The following is a 17,705-nucleotide window of genomic DNA, read 5'->3' on the forward strand; positions in this document are numbered from 1 at the left end:
TGACTCGACCCAACTGATAAATATAAGCCGAGTATGAATTAAACGAGCCGAGTTTGAGCACTAATTTTGTTACTCGTGCTATTGGTCAAGATTAAGTTGACCTAGTTGGTTATTTAGTCATTAAGTCTTATCAAGTCTTGTATATAAACCCATCTCAGTGCCCCATTGTAACTAATTTTCATTTTGTTATATCATTTGCTTCCGCTTTTTCATTTCTCTCTCTAGAATGTAGTTTAGATTCACAGATTTGTCATGGTATCAGAGCCATGTGAGCTCAATTCATTACTTCCGCATACTCATTCTCTGCTAATACATACATAGATATTATTCTTTTCGATCTTTCTCTCTCTCTCTCTCTGAATCTTATCTCTCTCGATTTCTCGATCTCATCTTTCTCGATTTGGTCTATTTCTCGATATGCAATTAGACACATATCACTTACATATTGTTGATTACTTGATCTGTTTAGTCATGACGACTTATGCCGCTGCTACAATTGGAACCAATTATGTTTTAACATCATCTACTTCTGCTACCGTTTCATCAGTAATTGATGTGAATCATCCATGTTATCCTCAGACATCTGATAATCCAGGTATTCCTCTTGTGAACCAGTTACTTACTTAGCATAACTATTATCAATGGAGTCGTTCCATTACTATTGCCTTATCTGCTAAAATGAAGCTTGGTCTAATTGATGGAACTTTGCCTAAACCTGCTACTACATGTGTTCATTATGCTATATGGTCCAGATGTAATAATATGGTGTTGTCATGTTTGTTAAATTCCATGTATGTTGATATCTGTAATAGTGTGGCATCTTTTTAAACTGCTAAGGAAATTTGGGACGATTTAGCAGTTCATTTCTCTCAATCTAATCTACCCCATATTTTTCAATTACGTAAAGAACTTACTGTAAGGAATATGTTGTGTACTTGATGATAAGATTAACAAAATACCTTAGTAGATTTAACTTAGTGAATTTTGTAGCTCTCGACAGATGATCTAATTTAGTCCCGACGGATGAACTTTATAGTCCCGACGGATGACAATTTGACATCCATCGAGAGTGTAGCTTATGTAACAAATAAGTACTTAACACATTTCTGCAAACAACATATTTTAGTCAAGTAGATTGTGTAGGGTTTTCTAAGTCATGTTGACTACTAGATTGATATGCAGAATGAAAGGAATATGTCCTAAGTCCAATCGTGTATTAGGATTTAGGAATAACTTTTATGTAATCTGTTTTGATTTCATTGATATTAATAAAGACTTGTTTTGTTTTTATTACGGGCTTTATCTATTTAAGTGTTTAAATAAGATATACCATAGTTTAGAGTAAAGCTTTTTATGGATTATGATGAGATCATAATAGTGAGACCTAAAAAGATGATGACTCTAAACTTAAATAGTTCCTGGTCATAGGATTACTAATTGGTAATTAATAATCCGCAAAGATCGGTACATACTATGCTAGCTTTATTATGAAGGATGTCTGTTCTCATAGACATTTGTGTGGTGACACTATAGCTAGTATATAGGTGCTTATTATGGAATAAGTTCACTGAACATGACTCGCACAACTGAACAACTGATGGAGTTCACTCACGTGTCAGCAGTTGTTCACATAGTGATAGTTGTACAAGTATCCTTAAACTTGAGGTCATCATAGTCATCTTGTGTACACTGAACTATGCTTTGGTTTAGTTCTTAGTTTCCAGGGACAATTATTAGGGCTCTTCTGGGTATAGGAATTTGTACACGAAGATAGTGTATGATCAATAATGGATCTACCCCTTCCAGTGAAGGAAGCGAATGTTCAAGGCTGATCCACTTATGCTAGTTCAGGAATCTCTGGCCAGAGTGAATGAAATTAGAAAGGAGTTTCTAATTTGCATAGAACTACGCATAGTAAATGGTAAGCAAGTGATTGAATTAGATAGGCTTGACACGAGATCCATACCTTGTATTTAATCGGGACATTGTAGGGTAGAAGGAGTTTATTGTACGGTAACTATTCACTGACAGGTTCTTTGTATTCTAAGCAGTGAATTCATATTATCCGGATAGTCGCGATATGTTGAGAAGCATCACTCACGATGTAGAATAAATGTGATTAATTAATTAATCATATTTAATAAATTAGAGAATTTATATAAATAATGATAAAATAGTTTTATTATTATTTATTTCTACTACCGGCTTAATATTGAACCTACAGGGTCACACCATAAAAAGAGAATGATTTAATGGTGGAGGAATTAATTAATAATGGCTAATAATTATTTATTTATGAAATAAATAATTAATTGGCAAATTTAATAATTGATTAAATGAGATTTAATTGATTATAAATTAATTAAGAAAAGTTCTTAATATTATTAATTAAGAATTTAATTTTTGAAAATTAAATCAAGAGAGAGAATTATTTCTAAAGTGTTTAGAAAAAAGGATTAATGATTAAAAGGTGTTTTAATTATTAATGAGAATAATAAATGGGATGATAATAATAATATTTATGGGAAAATTTTAGCTGAAAATTTTGCCTATAAATACACTATTATAGACCCTAATTTTATTCCAACCTTGAAACCCGAAAACCCAAAATGTTTGGAAAACCCAATTCTCTCCACCTCCTTCCTCCTCCTTAACATCGTTTTCTTGGTGGATACCGGTGGAGTGCTTCACACTTGAGGAGCAACTGCTAAGGATCTCTGATCGTTGTCTCCGAATTATTTTAAAAGGTTAGATTCGATCCCTCGAATTTTTATTCACGATTTATATGCTTTTATTTGGATTTTGTATGTGTAAAAGTGTTTTGCCATGTCCCGCTGCGTTAAAAATCCAACAATGGTATCAGAGCATAGGTTGTATGCATATAGATCTGTGGTACAAATTTCAGAATTTTATGTGCTTGTATGAATTAATTATGATTTTTACAAGTTATATTATGAATTAATTTTGTCTGATGAGAAATCGTTTCTCAGAATATTTTTGAATGTTCATCTGGGTTCTACAAGTGTTGTAGATCGTCTGGGTATTTTTTTCATAATTTTAGGATGTATAGATTTCTTATTATGAATTTTTGAAGTTGTTTCAATTAAAATTCGTAATTAAATAAATCATATATATATATATTATTTGTAAGTATATATATTTGCTTTTATCTGTACATCTGTAAATTTGTGTCTGCTGTTTGTCTACTGTTACAAAGAAAACGGCAGAAAAGGACAGGCACGGAATTCGAGGAAGCTGTTGACGGCTGCTGGAACAAAAAAAAAATTATAGGGTTGTAACGCATTCCGAGAATGCGTGACACACCTGTGGCGCATTTTACACCCTTTAATGGCTTAAAAGGGGTGTAACGCATCACCGGAATGCGTTACAGCCCGTCTGTTGATATTAAAATTGATTTTCTCGGAGTTTCGTAACTCCGTTTTGGGCGTGCAATATACCGTTGGATTCGTTTTTTCGAGACGGATCTAATGGAGTGATCAATTTTAGTTTATACAAAAGTTTTGAACTTTTTATATTTCCATGAAGTGTTTTAAAGCTATTTTTAACTGTTTAAGTTGCTTTTAAATGCTTCATGTGATACATAGAGATGTATAATGCTTAGAATAATGTGCTAGATGATATAACATGCCTACCTTGATGTTTATTCATGTTGATATATGTGATATATGCTTAGTTTATCATGCGATGATAGATTTAGGTGAACTTAAATAAACATTAGGCGTTTGTTAGACAACCTAGTATAGTGAAATTGTTTCATAACCTTAATAACAATATTATGAATACAATCATGAGATTCTTGTGTTTGTGAAACACGTTATTGAATATGAATTTTCGATATGAGAGAAAGGATGATTCTGTCAACAACAAATTTCTATCTGTAAGAAAGGGTTATTAAGTGACGCCTCTTGACAATGCTCCACCCGATCTGGGAATCATCTGATTATTAATTATTGATTTGAAATATTTAATTTAAAAGGAATAATCTCTTTATAATATGATTATGATTGTAACGTAATATAATCCCTCTAAAATTAAATAATATCAAGTAGTAATTGGCCAATGACACAACGGGCTTGTGTCGGTCATAGCCTTCCAACATGGTAGAAAGTAGTTCTTATTTTTGAATCATTGTCGTTTCGTGCCACAGCCGAGGGCTTTGATTTTGAAATAAGAAATACTTGTCTATTACATAGAGATGTGTACATTGAATAAGAATCTAAAGGTCGTTACGTGCCACAGCCGTGGGCCTTTGGGGACTGATTCAATTGTACGAAATGTTGGGTTTGACTTGACTTAGAATATTGAGTTTGTCGTGCCACAGCCGTGACTCAATTATTCAAGAGGCTAAAGTTTGATTAGGGAATAACATTAGATGTAATTGACAAGAGTTGTCTGCCTATTGAACATTACATGGCGTTTCGTGCCACAGCCGGGGTTGTGTAATGGAATGTAGGATCCCTATTCCCACTAGCATTATGAATGCTTAATTTTTCATATAGGGGGTTGAATAAATTAGGAAAACTAGTGGGAGCCACTTATGAATAAAGACCCGATTCATATAGTGTTTTGAAATGAAATCGAATATTTGCTGAGTGATGTTATGTGTTTATCATTTACAGATTTACTTTTTACGTTATGTCTTCAGCACTATCACTCAGGAGCATACTAGATGCTCACAAATTGACTGGTCCTAATTATGCTGACTGGCTTCGAAACTTGAGAATTGTTCTCAGGATTGAGAGGCTGGAATACGTGATTGACTCACCTAAGCCTACTGAACCTGCTAGTGATGCACATAATGATGAACATGTTGTGTATCGTAGGTGGATAGATGATGCAAATGTTACTCAATGCATCATGCTAGCTTCCATGAACATTGAGCTACAGAAGCAACATGAGCATATGGATGCTCACACTATCCTCATGCATCTACAAGAGTTGTATGATGTGGCGGGGAGGACAGCTCAATATGAGATATCGAAGGAGCTGTTCGGTTGTAGGATGTCTGAGGGATCATCTGTGAATGACCATGTACTTAAGATGATCAATTTGATTGAACGTCTTGGACAACTTGGTTTTGTCATGGATAGGGAGCTGAGCCAAGACCTGGTCTTGCAATCGCTTCCGAGTTCGTTCTCGCAGTTTGTTGTGAACTTTCACATGAATAATTTGGATGTCAGCCTGCCTGAACTCCACAATATGTTGAAGACCGCGGAATCGAATTTTCCCCCTAAGAAGAGTTCTGTTCTTCTAATTGGTGAAGGTTCCAATCTTAAGAAAAGGAAGAGGAACTCTTCCAAGAAGAAGAAAGTAGGTGAGAAAATGCCGGTTCCACCAAAAGCTGAAGACCCCGAGAGCAAAGTTGTTTGCTTTCACTGTAACAAGGTGGGGCACTGGAAGATGAACTGCAAGGTTTACCTTGCAGAATTGAAGAAGAAGGGTAGTGAGACTACCGCTTCTGATTCAGGTATGTTCATGATAGAAGTGAATATGTCATTTCTACTTGGGTATTAGATACCGCCTATGGTTCTGACATCTGCAATTTGTTGCAGGGACCAAGGATAAGTAAGACTCTTGAGGAAGAGGAGGTGATTCTACTGATGGGAAATGGAGCAAGAGTTGTTGCTGAAGATGTAGAATCATTTCATTTACATATGCCTACGGGCAAGACTATTGTTTTAAATAATTGTTATTTTGTTCCCTCGATTGTGAGGAATATTATTCCCATGTTAGACTTGGATGGATTTTCATTTATTATTGAGAATAATGAATGTTCTATTCTTAGAGATAATATTCTTTATGGACGTGGTGCTTTAACTAATGGTCTGTATGTATGTGACATAATTTATTTCAGATTGAACAAACTAATAAAAGAAAAGGGATGATGAAAATCTCACTTTATAGTGGCATTGCAGTCTCCATTTAGTAGACATGGAGAGAGGGCAGCAAATTTGCTAGGAATGGTACACACAGATGTATGTGGACCAATGTCTACGCAAGCCATGGGTGGATTTTCATACTTCATTACTTTCATAGATGATAGATCTAGATTCGGATATGTGTTTGATGAAACACAAGTCTGAGGCCTTTGAAAAGTTCAAAGAATATAAGTATGAAGTGGAGAAACAACCAAACATAGTATTATAACTCCTCGATTAGATCGAGGTGGTGAATACTTGAACGGAGAGTTTCTGGATTATCTCAAAGTAAATGGTATAGTCTCCCAGTGGACTCCTCCAGATTGGTATCTGAAAGGAGAAATCGAACTTTGTTAGACATAGTTCGGTCCATAATGAGCTATGCAAATCTTCCAGTATTCCTATGGGGTTATGCATTGGAAACCTCAGCATATTTACCGAATATGGTGCCTTCCAAATCTGTTCCTCAAACTCCGTATGAGATATGGAAAGAAAGGAAACCGAGTCTTAAACATGTAAGATTTGGGGATGTCCAGCTTATGTCAAGTAAGTTGACCCAAATAAGCTGGAATATCGATGTGTAAAATGTAGTTTTATGGGATATCCTAAAGAGTCTTTAGGGTATTACTTTTACACCGATCATCGGGTGTTTGTATCCAGACATGCTACCTTCTTGGAAAAGGAGTTTATCCTTGAAGGAAACAGTGGGAGCAAAATTGAACTTGATGAAGTTCAAGAAGCACAAACTACTACGGATCAAGTGGAAACACCTGTTCTGACTGAACAACCTTTTATGGAACAGCCCATTCATAGGTCAGGGAGAGTGTCTCGCCAACCTGAGAGGTAATATGGCCTTGTCATTGAGAATGACAATGAGTTGTCGATCATTAATGATGACGACCCTGTGACCTATAATGAGGCTATGAGTAGTGTTGACTCAGAGAAATGGCATAGTGCCATGAAATCCAGAATGGAATCTATGTATACGGTATACAAAAGATAGATTATAGCAGATGGCCAGGTGGAGACCTTTAAGGCCAGGCTTTTGGGAAAAGGATTCAAACAAAGGCAATGGATTGACTTTGATGAAACCTTTTACCTGTAGCCCTGTTAAAATCAGTTCGGATTTTGCTTGCGAATGCTGCTTACTACAACTATGTGATCTGGCAAATAGCCAGATGGTTTTCTTTCCAAGGGAAATGAAAACCTAGTGTGTAAGCTGCTGCGAACCATATGTGGTTTAAAGCAAGCTTCTCGAAAGATGGAACATTCGTTTTGATGAGACAATCAAAGAATTTGATTTTATCAAAAACGCAGATGAACCATGCATCTACAAAAGGGTTAGTGGGAGCGCGATAACATTTCTTATATTGTATTGAATTAGAGTTGACACACATAACAACATAGCAGACCCACTCATAAAGCTACTTTATGAAAGTCACTTTGATCGTCAAGATGGGTATTAGATACCAGAGTGATTGGCTTTAGTACAAGTGGGAGATTGAAAGGAATATGTCCTAAGTCCAATCGTGTATTAGGATTTAGGAATAACTTTTATGTAATCTATTTTGATTTCATTGATATTAATAAAGACTTGTTTTGTTTTTATTACGGGCTTTATCTATTTAAGTGTTTAAATAAGATATACCATAGTTTAGAGTAAAGCTTTTTATGGATTATGATGAGATCATAATAGTGAGACCTAAAAAGATGATAACTCTAAACTTAAATAGTTCCTGGTCATAGGATTAGTAATTGGTAATTAATAATCCGCAAAGATCGGTACATACTATGCTTGCTTCATTATGAAGGATGTCTGTTCTCATAGACATTTGTGTGGTGACACTATAGCTAGTATATAGGTGCTTATTATGGAATAAGTTCACTGAACATGACTCGCACAGCTGAACAACTGATGGAGTTCACTCACGTGTCAGCAGTTGTTCATATAGTGATAGTTGTACAAGTATCCTTAGACTTGAGGTCATCATAGTCATCTTGTGTACACTGAACTATGCTTTGGTTTAGTTCTTAGTCTCCAGGGACAATTATTAGGGCTCTTCTGGGTATAGGAATTTGTACACGAAGATAGTGTATGATCAATAAAGGATCTACCCCTTCCAGTGAAGGAAGCGAATGTTCAAGGCTGATCCACTTATGCTAGTTCAGGAATCTCTGGCCAGAGTGAATGAAATTAGAAAGGAGTTTCTAATTTGCACAGAACTACGCATAGTAAATGGTAAGCAAGTGATTGAATTAGATAGGCTTGAGACGAGATCCATGCCTTGTATTTAATCGGGACATTGTAGGGTAGAAGGAGTTTATTGTACGGTAACTATTCACTGACAGGTTCTTTGTATTCTAAGCAGTGAATTCATATTATCCGGATAGTCGCGATATGTTGAGAAGCATCACTCACGATGTAGAATAAATGTGATTAATTAATTAATCATATTTAATAAATTAGAAAATTTATATAAATAATGATAAAATAGTTTTATTATTATTTATTTCTACTACCGGCTTAATATTGAACCTACAGGGTCACACCATAAAAAGAGAATGATTTAATGGTGGAGGAATTAATTAATAATGGCTAATAATTATTTATTTATGAAATAAATAATTAATTGGCAAATTTAATAATTGATTAAATGAGATTTAATTGATTATAAATTAATTAAGAAAAGTTCTTAATATTATTAATTAAGAATTTAATTTTTGGAAATTAAATCAAGAGAGAGAATTATTTCTAAAGTGTTTAGAAAAAGGATTAATGATTAAAAGGTGTTTTAATTATTAATGAGAATAATAAATGGGATGATAATAATAATATTTATGGGAAAATTTCAGCTGAAAATTTTGCCTATAAATACACTATTATAGACCCTAATTTTATTCCAACCTTGAAACCCGAAAACCCAAAAAGTTTGGAAAACCCAATTCTCTCCACCTCCTTCCTCCTCCTTAACATCGTTTTCTTGGTGGATACCGGTGGAGTGCTTCACACTTGAGGAGCAACTGCTAAGGATCTCTGATCGTTGTCTCCGAATTATTTTAAAAGGTTAGATTCGATCCCTCGAATTTTTATTCACGATTTATATGCTTTTATTTGGATTTTGTATGTGTAAAAGTGTTTTGCCATGCCCCCGCTGCGTTAAAAATCCAACACAGAATAGGTTGATTAATTATAATTATGAGATGTCTTGTAATTCTGTATAAGTGAAATAGAGTCAAGTGGCAGATAGACTCCCGACGGATGATCTACAAGACTCCCGACAGATAATCAACAAAGCTCCCTACGGATAATTATCAAGACTCCCGACGGATGACAAACATAGTCCTGACGGATGATCAAATTCAAAAGAGCTGTTGACAGTGACAACACAGTCACATGCGTTGGGTATTTGTAAAAGGAATGTGGCATCCTGTTAAACAGGATTTTGAGAACAAAGAAGCATTACCATTTTCATGCAAATATGAAGATATTCAAAGATGCTGGAATAGAGTAGTGAAGTAGCATGGAGTTAGACTAGATATGTTTTGTTTTATTATCTTGTCTTACTATCATATAAACTTGGTGATATATAAACCAAGTGTAGCAAGTAGAACAATGAACTAAGAAAATACGAAACATATCAAGCTATATTTTGTAAGCATTTCTCTGTAGTTTGTTTGTTCAACTTGTAAAGCAGCTGTGAGCTATTCAAAACTTCACAGAGTTCTCATTCTGATATATATATATATATATATATATATATGGTGGATACTTTCAAATCCACCAGAAAGTTTTAAAAGCTTGTGTTTTTATTACTTAGTGTTTTGATTCCTACTACTCATTTATTCCGCACCATTGCAAATCAAACACTGTTATATGTATTAAGTTAGAACTATTTTAAAATCTTAAAAAGTAGCCAGAATTACATTCAACCCTTCCTTCTGTAATTCTTGTTGTATTGTTAGGGAATAACAATTGGTATCAGAGCAAGCTCTTGAAGTACAAAGAGTGTTAAGATCACAGCAAACAACAAGATGAACAAAAAGGATGTTGGAGTTAAAATTTCATTTCTGGACAAAGATAATTATCACCACTGGAAGGTGAAGATGCACCTACATCTTCTTTCCCAAGATGAGGCCTATGTGGACTGCATAGAGAGAGGTCCTCATGTACCTATGAGAGCTTCAACTAGCAATGAACCATCTGTTCCAAAACCTAGGCATAAATGGTCAGATCCTGATATTGAGCAAGTCAGGAAGGATAAGAAGTCCATGAACATATTATTCAATGGTGTTGATGGTGATATGTTTGATAACATTATTAAATGTAAAACAACCAAAGAGGTTTGGGACACAATACAAATTATTTGTGATGGTACTGAGCAAGTGAGAGAAAACAAGATGCAACTCCTGATTCAACAATATGAGCATTTCCACTATGAAGATAGTGAGTCACTCACTGATATATTTAGTAGATTTTAAAAACTACTAAATGCTCTGAAGCTGCATGGAAGAGTCTATCAAACAAAAGACTCTAACCTCAAGTTCCTTAGATCTCTCTCAAAAGAGTGGAAGCCAATGACAGTTTCATTGAGAAATTCACAGGATTACAAGGAGTTCACCTTGGAGAGACTGTATGGCATCCTGAATGTGACGACTGAGAATTTTGCGACGTAATTAAGTCAATAAAGTATGCTTATGAGATGTGATTATAATTATGTGATTAAGTGTTGATTAATTGTCTTTGCTATATATTAGAATATAGGAGCGTAAATAAAAGCGTTCCAATTTAAAGAGTCAGCTTAGGAGTTAAGTTGTGTTGTCGGGCCGTCAGGTAGAACAGAACCCGTCCTAATAAGGATTTAAAGAATATAAAATGTGAAATATGTGAGATTGTGTGAAATGAATGTTTAAGTAAAGTATTTCGTCCTAGTGACGTGTCGGTCGATAATGATAATGAGAAGCGTAATTGAAACGCTGAGCGTCGGGCCGTCAGGCTGAACGTGACCCGGTATGCATAGAAAAGGATAAAGGTTAAAGAAAGACAAATTTTATGATCAGACATGAGTTGTTATATGTTCTTATATGTGTGATTTCTTGTTTGTGTGCATGACTACGTGATTTGTGACATTTTTATGAATTTAAAGGAATTATTTGCTTTAAATAAAGGTTTATTTAACCTTCACGCATTTTTATAAAATTATATGAGTAAGATAAAAACATGGGATTTGTTTTTTTATCTTCATAATAGTCCTATAGACTTTTTAAAAATGATGAATGGATTTATTTGGTGGTCATTGCATTTTAAATTGATTTTTATGTGGAAAAATGTTATTATTAAGGCGAGCTTGCGAAAATCATATAAAATCAACCGTACGCTCAAAATCTTATTATGAGTAATGGTTGGAAAGCTAATTTCGAGATCTACGTATTAAAATTGTCATTTGCAATAATTTCCGACTTTCCGAGAGAGATATATATTTTATATTTGATTTTTATCATATATGGGTAAAAAGAAGGAATAATCAATCATAAGAGGGGATTAGTTAATTACTAAAATGCCCCTGCCCTCTAAGCATATATACACTCATTTCCTCCTCCTTCCTTTCTTTTCCACCCGGCCACACTCTCATTCTCTCATTTCTTTTTCTCTCATCTCTCTCTCTCACTCTCGAAGCTCTCTCTTCTCTCTCTCTCTCTCTTTCCTCTCGGTATATAACTCTCCTTTACTTGATTTTTAGAGCACCTTAGGCCGCTATCTCCTCCATAGAATTTCATTCTTGTTCCATATGTGAGCTTTAATCCACTTGCATGTATAGTTCGATACTTGCATGCAGTTGTGTGCGTGTGTGTAGGTTCGGCTATGCCGAGTTGTTGTTTTGTAAAAGCAAGATGATGTGAAATTGTGGTGATCATGTCTTGTATGTGCTTGTTATCATGATTTTTAGAAGTAATCAGAGGTTTTATGGTAGGATACCCTCGAAAGAGGGCACCACCGTGAGGCCACCGCCACCGGTGATGAACTCCGGTGAACCGGTGGTGAGTGATGATGTAAACATTGAACTCTACTACACCAAAACTTGTTCTTTTGATTATTGCATGTGTTATTCTTGATTAACCCGAATGGTTTTGGTCTTGGAAGTTAATGATTCGATTCTTATTAATTAAAGTGATTATGGATTGATATTAGGATTATTAATGATTTAAGGATTAAGAAATATGTTTGCATGTGTTACTTCTTGAAAAACCCGAATGGGATTTTGATTTTTTTTAAGATAAAAAATGATTTCAATAATGGAAATGACTTGTTGATTAATAAAAATGATTTTTATGATATTTGGGCTTGTATATTTGATTGGATGCTTGAGAAATCAAAATTTAGGATTTTGCATGATGAAGATTTTGGTTCGACCTTGTTATAACAAAAGGGAAAAATTGATTTTTGTGACTTGATTTTGGTTTAATCTAAGTTTAACTAGGAAGAAATGAGATTGCATGTTGATTTAAAAGAGGAATTGATAATGCATGTCATTGTTTGATTGATTATATGTTATATGGAATTGGTATAAAATTTACTTTATTATGGGTGATGTTTGTAGAATGGTTGAGTGGTGTGTAGTAGTTAAAAAGATCAAATTCTAATTTAAGTGTTGGAATTGATCATGAAGATTAGTTAAGGATTGCATGTAAAATTTTGCTTGATTTGCTATGTTTGGTTCGAATTAAGGTATAAAAGAAAGGGGATGATTGATTTGTGCTAACTATGGTTGTCTGGTTGGCTTAAAGATGACTTTAGGGTTGTTATTGTAAGTTTTGTCGTTTGTTTAATTCGTATAAGAATTTCAAGTATAAAGAGCTATGTGTACTAATATAAAGTATGATTTGACTTCGAGTTGAGATAAGAAAATTTATAAGTCGATGGTCGAGTATATAAAGGTGTAAAGGTTAAGAGTAAAGTATATGACATGTGATGTGCTATGTGCTTATGCGTATAAGCTATACTCGTATATTCGAGTCAAGAGTATAATCGAGCTATTGTATTGAGTGATTGTTCCGGGAACGAGAGTTGAGAACAGATTAAGATTTTAGTTTTTATTGTAGATTCGGAGCGTGAGGGCATTCAGGCTAGGAAAGGAAAGGGAATACTAGGTGGCAGTAGTTCAACCTTCAGGAAAGCAAATTCAGGCAAGTAACTCTCATTACTTGTGAAATGGTTATAGAGAGGTTAATATTCATACCATGTAGAGTATTGAACTGTTTAATTAATGAACCCATGTTAATGACTTGAGATACCCTGCTTTTGATCTTGATAAACTGTTATTGATAAGCTTACTGATTCAACCCTTTGGTAACCTGTCCTTTCTGTCCAAGTTATTTGTTAAACCATGAATTGTATTGAACCCTATAATTACCTTTGCAAACCCTTTTTATTGATACCTTATTTATTGATCACCCTATTGATCCCTGAAACAAATGTTGATCCTTCTAATTTAAGTACCTTGTTATTCTTGATACGAAATCCTTAGAGTTGTTCCTTGCTTGTCTTGAATCACTCCCTTAACTTTGATTTCTTGAAATTTTACTTAAGAATGAGTTTCGACTCGAACGAGTCTGAATGATTTCATATTCTTAGTAATGATAAAATGAATTTTTGAAAACCTATCTTTTTCCAACTCAAGGTTTTCCAAACGAATTCCTGATGGATTGGATTGGGATGTAAGAGGCCAGTGGGACTAGTCAGTCATGGTAAGAGGCTAGAGGGGCTAGTCCAACTTAAGGCTGAAATTATGTCGATTGGTACCTTAAAGACCGGATGGAGGTCGGTACGGGCTGATCACCCGTATTATAATGAAATGTAAAGATAAAGTGATCCAATCAAGGGTTCTATATTGATTATTTTAAAAGGAACTGAAACATCCTGTTCAGTAATTGATTCTTGAAAATGAAAATGATTTATATTGCTTTGAAAAGAGTTGATTGTGATAATGTAAAGCTTAAAGTTCGAGAACCCTGATTTTTTAATCTGTTGAACATATGATTGATTCCATATAGTGAGATATTATTGCTTTCCTTTTTCTGAAAGATCTGTTCTGATCCTTTAATGATTTGTGATGAATGTCGGCTTTCACCCTGCTTGAGCCTTGTTCCTTGAAAGCCCCACATTTTTCCTTCATAACCCTTCCTTAACCCAAAAAAATGGAAAAATGCCACCTAGAGCAAATAGAGTAGAATGCCCTGAGATTGGTAAAAGTATATTGTGGAATTGATATCGTAGAACTGCTTTATAGTTACTTGCTGAGTTTTATACTCATATGTTTTGTCTTAATCTAATCATGGAAGTTAAGCAAGAAGATGGCTAGGCTTAGACGCACTACTCGTAAGAGCGTACCTGGTGGTCCCTATCGTGTTGAGGTCTTCCGGTGGCCAAAGCAGGTAGTGGTATTTCTGAGTGAGCAAGCGCTTAGAAGGGAATCTGTAAAGATACAATGGGTTATCTATCGGTTCCCAGCCGGAATCGATTATGTTTATTTAATATTATTTTGGGATTGTAAGTTATATTTTATGATTGGTAGTTGTAATCTTGTCTCATACTTTATCCTGTTGGATCCTGTTAGTAGTTAATCGGGGTTTATGCTTATTTAATTACTAGATTAAAGGTGTGTGGGTCCTCATTTCCTAACCCCGAGATTGAGGGCGTCACAAGTTGGTATCAGAGCTACATGATATAGTCCTTGAGACAAGTTAGGTCTAAAAAGGGTATTTTGGGTATATTTATATCGCGAGAGAGTTCGACTCATATAGAGTTGAGTTAGACTATTAGGTATAGTCTAAGGAAAGTGTGGAAACTAGAGTTAGGGTGTGAGTTAGCTGGAAGCTTTATTTAACCCTAACATTGTTTCTTGGTTATTTTTCTGTGTTTTCTCTCAGGATCCCAGTAGTGGTAGTGACTCAGATTCAGAGATTAGTTTGACTGGTACCCCAGTGGACCCCATTCCACCCTCTCCAGAGGAGCCTGTGTATGTTAGTTCAGACCCAGAGGAGGACCCTTCTGAGAGTAGTGAGATCCCTATGCAGATTTCACCCTTGAGGCCAGATTCAGAGACCCCTGCCCCAGAGCCAGATTCTGAGATGCCTAAGACTGTACCTGTCAGTATTGGTGGCAAGTTAGCCCAGGACCGAGACTTTGTTTACTCCCGCATTCCTAAGTTGTGAGCTTTGGTGGATAGGCTAGCCCGAGAGTCTAGGAAGAGCGCTTCAGTTACGGATGATGAGTGGCGAGTTCGGGTTAAGATGGTGGAGCAAGTTGCCAGGAGGAGATTGGATGAGGGACCATCCACTAGTGATGCTGATGCTGAGGCCCGGAGGCTGCATAAGATCATTCGCTGGATGTTGGTTGTGTTGAGAGAGATTCTGGATGATTAGACGGGACTGTTGGTTGAGCCCATAGTTGTTGTTCTTCAGCATCAGTAGGCTTTGGGATACTTGGTCAGATGTCGGGATCCCTTTTTCATTTATTTATGTTGTATTTCAGAACTTTGTGGTAGCAGTAGATGGTAGAAGTTAGGGGTAGATAGGGGATATTTTCCAGTTTTTCCTTTGTTTAACCCTGTTATATTATTGTACCTTATTTCAGAACTTCTGATAGCCAGACTTATCTTTATGTACCCTTGTTTAAATAAATCCATTGTCTTATTTTCCATTGTGCACCCTAAATATCTCATAAATTATTCTAAATATCATGTTTTCATACAACCATGTTTAAAACTCGTAATACCCTATTCTGTGCCATGATAAAACAACACTGATATGAGAATTATGTAATAATAGGATTGCATGTGCAAAATTGGGTAAAGCTTAAAACCCGCAAAAGATTTCATAATAAAATGATGTTATATGCCATGCTATCGTATTGCTAAATAATTGCTCAATCAGGTTTGTAAGAAATGGCCAACTCACCAGATCACCAAGAAGAATAAATTCCAACCCAAGACCCAGAAGTAAACCCAGAAACCACCATGATGAGCAGACTTGCTCAGCTTTTGCAACAACCTGTGGCCCCTAAAGTTGGAAACTTCAAACACTTTCAATCTGTTCATCCCCCAGAGTTCTTAGGTTTGCCAAACCCAATTAAAGCACAGTCATGGTTAAGAGAAATGGAAAAAGCTTTTGAGTTAGCAGAAGTTAAGAACGACAAGAAATCCCAGTATGCAAGTTATTATCTTAAAGATGAAGCGAGTTTCTGGTGGGAGTCTTCGAAAGCATTGTTAGAAGGAAAGGACCTAACATGGGAGAAGTTCACTGAGATGTTTCTGGAGAAGTATTTGCCGAGCTATATGCAAGATCAATTGGAAATAAAATTTCTGGATCTTAGACAAGAGGATATGTCAGTAGCGGAGTATGAAGTGAAGTTCTCGGAGTTGTCTAGATTCGTACTTGAGTATGTGAATACGGAGGCAAAGAAGGCTAAGAGGTTCCAACAGGGACTTAAGCCGTGGATTCAGAGTTAAGTAGCGTTGTTGGAGATCAAGAATTATGCTGCCTTGGTACAGAAGGCAATGATAGTGGAAGGTGAGCGTGAAGCTGCGAGGAGAGAAAATGAAGGAAGAAAAAGGAAATTTGAAAGCTCGGAGAAACAGCAAGAGAGTTCAAAGTTTAGAGAAAAGTTTGGAAAGAATGGTGGAGGTCAGAACCAAAGGTTTCAGAAGTTTAAACCCGGTACCGGAGCTCAGAAGAACCGTTTTCAGAAGGTAGGACAACCAGGGAAGGATAACAGGCCTCAGATTCAAGAATGCAAGAATTGTGAAAAGAGACACCGGGTAAGGTGTAATAAGTTGGATGTGACATGTTTTAAATGCAACCAGAAGGGGCATTACTCTTCAGAATGCCCAAGTGGAGCGAGGAAGCCTGATTTGGCTTGTTTCAAGTGCGGAAAAGTGGGCCACATGGCCACGAATTGTAAAGAGCCTGTTCAGAAGGCTAATGTTCTTAGGATTGCTGGACCGCCGTCTCTCCCAGCACCATCAGCTCAACCCAGAGCTAGAACCTTTAATATGACGATGAAGGATGCGGTGCAAGATGTGGACTTGGTAGCAGGTATGCTTGTTATTAACTCAGTAGAAGTAAAAGTATTGATGGATTCTGGAGCAACTAGATTTTTTATCTCTGAAAGTATTCTTGATAAGTTAAATTATGTTGCATACCCTCTGGAACCTAATTTGATTATAGAGGTAGCAAATCAAGAGAAAGTCACTGTTAGTAAAGTTTGTCCCGGTTGTGATGTGACTATAGAAGGTCGGCACTTTTCTGCTGACTTAATTCCCTTTAAGTTAGGAGAGTTTGATGTTATACTAGGAATGGATTAGTTGTCAAACCATGAGGCGCAAATAGAATGTAAAAGTAAGAAGGTGAAGTTAAGAACCAAGGATGGTGAGGAAGTGATATTCAAAGGAAATAGGCAAGAGAAGAAATTCCTAACGGCTATTGAGACGAGAAGATTAATACGTCAAGGATGCGAAATTTATTTGGCTCATGTCATGGATATGGAGAAAGAATCCGTAAGGATCGAGGATATTCCAATAGTGAGAGATTTTCCGGATGTGTTTCCTGATGAATTTCCTGGACTACCTCCAGATAGAGATATCGAGTTTACGATTAATTTGGCTCCTGGAACGGAACCAGTATCGAAAGCTCCCTATCGTATGGCGCCAGTCGAGATGAAGGAATTGGCAGCTCAGTTGCAAAAATTATTGGATAAAGGAGTAATCCGAC

The sequence above is a fragment of the Apium graveolens genome, unplaced genomic scaffold (genome assembly GCF_009905375.1).
Source record: "Apium graveolens cultivar Ventura unplaced genomic scaffold, ASM990537v1 ctg3005, whole genome shotgun sequence".
NCBI classification, from domain to species: domain Eukaryota; kingdom Viridiplantae; phylum Streptophyta; class Magnoliopsida; order Apiales; family Apiaceae; genus Apium; species Apium graveolens.